The sequence below is a fragment of the Schistocerca americana genome, chromosome X (genome assembly GCF_021461395.2).
Source record: "Schistocerca americana isolate TAMUIC-IGC-003095 chromosome X, iqSchAmer2.1, whole genome shotgun sequence".
Lineage (NCBI taxonomy): Eukaryota > Metazoa > Arthropoda > Insecta > Orthoptera > Acrididae > Schistocerca > Schistocerca americana.
Window position 1 is genome coordinate 589,077,472 of NC_060130.1, and position 6,521 is coordinate 589,083,992.

Below are 6,521 nucleotides of genomic sequence, written 5' to 3' on the forward strand. Positions count from 1 at the left end.
AGCTATGTATTTGTATCTAGTTTAGTTATTGATTTATGAGTCTTTCATATAATTTTCATTACGCAAATGTTTGTCAGTACATCGTATTCACCACATTTACACAGAAAACGAACACAGCATCAATATCTCATATTTTGTCATACTTGTGTTTTTATTTAATGGACAGTTTACTATTTTGGCAGTAACTGTATTGAAATGTTGATTCCAGGTACTACTAAAAACTGTGCCAATTTAAACGTGGTCAATGTCATGTGTTAGAGAACACCACAATTGAAAAGAGAACCAAAAGACGCTTCTGTCAAAAAGGGATAAATAATTGTTTAAATAATATTTAACGACATTTCCTTGTCATTTAACGTGAGCGCACTTGCTCAAGACTACTAGCTTATATATCTATGGGTAATCCTTTATTTTTACTTATTGTGAATATTCTGAGTGTGACCGAATATTTATAATCTTTATTTTATTTAAATATTGTTGAAATATATAAGATGAGTACGGAAAGTGATCAAGATGAGACAAATCATGTATGTAGAACGTAAGAACGATATATCTTTGGTAGAGTGGCCATCAGCAAATGGAAAAGCAGACAGAAGTGGAACACTGCAGGAGTCAAGTGAGGACTGAGACTTTTCGAGTAGAGAGCTCAAGGGAGCGATACTCGACACTTTGAGCTGTCCTCCTTGAATAAACACTGTTCAACATAATTCTCTGTCGTCTACATCAATTACAGACGTTAGAATAGAACGCTTGTTATTAAATTATTCATTTAACTTTTATTTTGTATTTCTGTATATTTTATTAACTCACAGTTCTAGCCAATGCATAGACTGTTTGACTGCAGGATCACAGCTATCAGGTTACCATTTGCAGCGAATTAGCTGCGTATCTTGAAAGTAGACGTATACGGTTCGACCCTATGACTAAAATGAGCTATTCTTTTTTTAAAACAGAGCCATACATAGCCCAAGTATCTAAAGTATGAGTAATCACAAGTAAAGACGCAAGTGGTTTGCTCGTATTGGATGTTGTTTAGAAATACAACTACACACAGCAGTAATCATTAGGTACAGATGCACGTATGACATATTGAATAAAAAGAGGCCTCACATAACTTTCATTGGATACCAGAAATAAGCTAGAAACATCACAATATATAATCAGACACTTAGCGCAACGTTTTATGGTGTTCAGAAACTGTTACCACGTTACCTTATTGCTTCCCTTAATAATTCGCAAACATACTAGAGGCTGACAGATTCTCTTGGATCTAAGCAGAGCTGCCCGCTTATCCTGAACTGCGGAATGGCATTCGTCGCTGTTCCAAACGACAGACTGTCTTGAACGTTGGTCCAAAGATTGTCGGGTGTATGATTCAGCACCGTAGTGGATTACATAATTATATTGTTAACACGGTCCACTGATCACATTGGTAATATGTTGAATGTTGTGACAGCTAGTTTAGTACTGCAAGTCGGCTGAACAATGTGCATCCTCTCCAACAGAGAAAGAATCTGAGTGGCTTACTTTCTGACATCGCTTTGTCTGAGAGGTCACTCCAGACAGGTAATTTATCACTGGATAGCAAATCGCGCGCCCATTCACAATATGGAAAAGGTACGATGGCTGGAGAGCACATTGAAGGATTTATGCTAGAGAACAACCCCATAGCACGCTTAAAATATGTATTCTGACCCGTAGTTAGGAGGCATAACACTTCTGGAGGTGAAACTCAGGACAGATCAGTCCCAGTGTCTTGAGGTGGTAAAACCCCATAGTTCACTGCGAGCAGTGAGCACCGACAAACGAGGGACAGGTAGCTACGCAGAAAGGCCATTGACAGCCTCTTGATTTAAAAGAACAGTGACTATCCAACTGCCCTGTATGGTATGTCGATACTGCTCTCACGATTGTGCTGCGGTGGAGAGAAAAAGAATGGTATTTACTGTTGACATATACAGGTTGTACATAAAGTTCGGGAACACTTTCAATTATTTATTGCACAAGAACCAAACATTGTACAGATATCATTCATATGTCATTTTGAAGATAAAACCTGAAAGATTTTTTTTTTCATGTATATCGCCACAACGTGGTTTGGTAATTTGCCAATTTGCAATTTGCCTGGCAGAGGGTTCAATAAATCACCTTCATGCTGTCTCTCTACCGTTCCACTCTCGTACGGCACGCGGGTAGAACGAGCACTTAAATTTTTCTGTGCGAGCCCTGATTTCTCTTATTTTATCGTGATGATCATTTCTCCCTATATAGGTGGGTGCCAACAGAATGTTTTCGCAATCGAGGAGAAAACTGGTGATTGAAATTTCATGAGAAGAAAAACGCTTTTGTTTTAATTATTGCCACTCCAATTCACATATCATGTCTGTGGCACTATCTCCCCTGTTTCGCGATAATACAACACGAGCCGCCCTTCTTTGAACTTTTTCGATGTCATCTGTCAGTCCCACCTGATGGGGATCCCACACCGCACAGCAATACTCCAGAATAGTGAATAGACTAGTGTAGTGTAAGCAGTCTCTTTAGTAAATCTGTTGCATCTTCTAAGCGTTCTGCCAATAAATCGCAGTCTTTGATTTGCTGTACCCACAACATTATCTGTGTGATCGTTCCAAAAAATGGTTCAAATGGCTCTGAGCACTATGGGACTTAACATCTGAGGTCATCAGTCCCCTAGAACTTAGAACTACTTAAACCTAACTAACCTAAGGACATCACAAACATCCATGCCCTAGGCAGGATTCGAACCTGCGACCGTAGCGGTCGCGCGGTTCCAGACTGAAGCGCCTAGAACCACTCGGCCACACTGGCCAGCGATCATTCCAATTTAGGTTATTTGTAATTGTAATTCCTAAGTATTTAGTTGAATTTACAGCCTTCAGATTTGTGTGACTTATCGCGTAATCGAAATTTAACGGATTTCCTTTAGTACTCATGTTATTCAAACTTCACACTTTTCTTTATTCAGGGTCAACTGCAACTTTTCGCACCACACAGATATTTTATCTGGCCCATTTTTCAATTCGTTTTGGTCATCTGATGACTTTACACGACGATAAATAACAGCATCATCTGCAAATAATCTAAGAGGGCTACTCAGATTGTCTCCTATGTCGTTAATGTAGATCAGGAACAATAAAGGGCCTTTAACACTTCCTTGGGGAACACCAGATATTGCTTCTGTTTTTTCTCGATGACTTTCCGTCTATTACTACGAACTGTGACCTTTCTGACAGGAAAACACGATTCCAGTCGTACAATTGAGGCGATATTCCATAGGCACACAGTTTGGTTAGAAGACGCTTGTGAGGAACGGTGTCGAAAGCCGGAAATATAAAAATATGGGGTCAATTTGACATCCCCTGTCGATATCACTAATTACTTCATGAATATAAAGAGCTAGTTGTGTGCCGCAAGAACGATATTTCCTGACTCCGTGCTATGTTCCAATAAATCGTTTTCTTCGCGGTACTTCACATTGTTCGAATATAGTATATGTCCCAAAACCCGACTGGAAATCGACGTTAGTGATATGGGCCTGTAATTCAGCGGATTACTTCTATTTCCCTTTTTGGGTATTGATGTGACTTGAGCAATTTTCCAGTCTTTAGGTATGAAACATTCTGTGAGCGAGCGGTTGTATGTATTTGCTAAATTTGGAGCTATTGTATCAGCATACTCTGAGAGGAACCTGACTGGTACACAATCTTGACCGAAGGCTTTGCTTTTATTAAGTGATTTAAGCTGCTTTGCTACACCGAGGATATCTACTTCTATGTGTCTCATCTTGGCAATTGTTCTTGATTGGAAGTCGGAAATATTTACGTCGTCTTCTTTGGTGAAGGAGTTTCGGAAAACCGTGTTTAATAACTCTGCTTTCACAGTTGTTATCGCGCATTGAAGGTATTGATTGCGTCTTGTCACTGGTGTGCTGTGTATATGAGGAGAATCTCTTTGAGTTTTCTGCCAGGTTCAGAGACAGTGTTTCGTTGTGGAAATTATTAAAAGCATCTCGCATTGAAGCACGCGCTATATTTCGAACTTCTGCAAAACTTTGCCAATCTTAGGGATTTTGCGTCCTTTGGAATTTGGCATGCTTTTTTCGTTGCTTCTGCAACAGTGTTCTCACCCGTTTTGTGTACCATGGGGAATCAGTACCATTATTTATGTGGTCTATATCTCTTTTAAAAAGGTGTTAAGAGTATTTTTATCTGCTTTTTTTAAATAGATGTATTTGCGTTCGTTTTTGATGGTTGTGGGTGTTACAGTATTCAGCCTAGCAGCAACTGCCCTGTATTCGTCATGATACTCCCTATTTGTCCAGGATTATTTGTTGCTAAGACGTCAAGTATGCTTTCGCAATCATTTACGCTTCGAGTGGGCTCATGAACTAATTGTTAAATAATAATTTTCTGAGAAAGGATTCCGTACAATTTCGGATGACATTTTATGCCTGCCACCGGCTTTAAACGTATAATTTTTCCAGCACGTCGAGAGTAGATTGAAGTCGCCACCGACTATAATTGTATGAATGGGGTAGCTATACCATTATAGAATATAAACTGCATTTTATAATTAATAAAAATTAGCTGATCGCATAGCTCCTGCGCTTTTATGTAACCAAACCAGTAACTTTTGATGCAAGTACAGTTTACATGCACAAACGTAAAAAATCTATATAAGTATCGCTGTTATTTTGTACTCAATAGAACGTTCTTCATCACGATGAAAGGAAAAAGTTTTCTGTTATTGCTGATAAATGCGAAAGCTTTTTGTGGAAATTAATCAGTAACAGTATATTCTGTCACAATATCTAAAACAATCTGACAATGCTAGAGTAGTTTACAAATTCTACGCCTGTAAAAACGTACTGGTTCTAACGATGTCATTAACACAGTGTAGTTTGAAGAGCACTTACGTCAAGAAATGAGTTGCCTTGGTGGTTGATCGATCAGGAGCAGGAAAGGTAAAATTTTACGAGTATGCGATCAGAGGAACAAATGCCTGAGAGATGACTTCCCTATCAATCTCATGGGTAGTTTTGTTTCTCAAATCAACAGAGTGCGTTATCATGCAGTGGCACAAGTGATATAGATTTGTCGGTCGATTTTCTTGCACTGCGACCTAAAGGTGTCTCAATTGTTGGCATCAAATTCCAGCTGTGATGGACACATCCTTGGGGAAGAATTCGTAGTGCAAAACACACTTTTGGAGTTATCAGATGGAAAATATTATGTTCACACTACTCTTTGGTCGAGTTTATGTCTTTTGGTAGGACTCAGCCTTTCATTTCTTCTTAGGAAGTTAACAATAAAGGCATCATAACTCGTCACCAGCAACAGTATTGCATAGGAATGCTCAATGAGCGACCTGATGACATTCAAGCAAAATTGCAATAATAGTAATTCTATTGAGCGTGCAGTACTCCTACACCAGACTTCTGAACCTTGCCTGTTGAATGCAAATGTCGCATGACAGTTAAATGGTAATCCATCACTTATATCAGTAGTCGAGACTTCCTTATGTGGAAAATCATTCATGCCAGAACGATCTTTGTAAAAACAAGAATATCTCCCAAAAGCACTCGAGCTGCACACAGTTCAAATCTTTCGAGCTGCCTCTTCCTCATTTACTCTTCTATTACACCAAAAGTAAATATTTTGTTCAGATGTTGCACCTTTCTTCACAGTTTTACAACGCTTAACAGCAGTTCATGATTTTCAAGTATGTAATCTTTAACTGCAAGATTCTAATATTCTGCGTGGTGTCTGTTGTTCTAAGTCGTGTCTCCCTACCACTTTCGCGCAACGACGCTCTGAGCGTGTTTTTTAGGGAATTGACTAGTTTGAACCTGGGACCTGTTGCTGGTAAGGAGACGCCAGACCACACATGACATGTAGAGTTCAGAAGAGTTCAGTGAGACTAGCGATGATATAATCAAATACTTAATGATTTCAGCGTCAGCTCCACTGCACTCCCTGTAAAAGAATCTTAATACTAACTAAATTTAGTGGAAGGGGTTCAAGGCTTTCCTATTTTTAGTTAGCTGGTAAAATAACGTCGAAAAAAGCAATTAAGTTTAACATTGGAAATTTTATTGTACTCACAAAACATTGTTTATAAATTGCACTATTGATAAAAGGAAATGTTTTAATACAGGATGATAAAAATCAACTGTGTTCAACAAAAATGTGAACGAATATTCCCTGAATGGGTTTCCAAGTTCTACAATGGATCGAAGGATGACCTATGCCATATCACATCTATAACCTAGGTTTAAATTAAGTTTCACAAAAGAGAAAACCATCAAAATGGTCTACAGTGACCCTCAATTATCTTTAATTACTTATCTAACTTGTCATAAATTACAGTGGCTGATGTGGCTTCTCAATAATTATATAACAGAGAAATCATCGCGTTTCAGATTTTAACTTACGTAGCAAATGTGAATACCATGAGATTTAATTGACGATCGACACTAGTATTACGTAAAAAGGGGATGT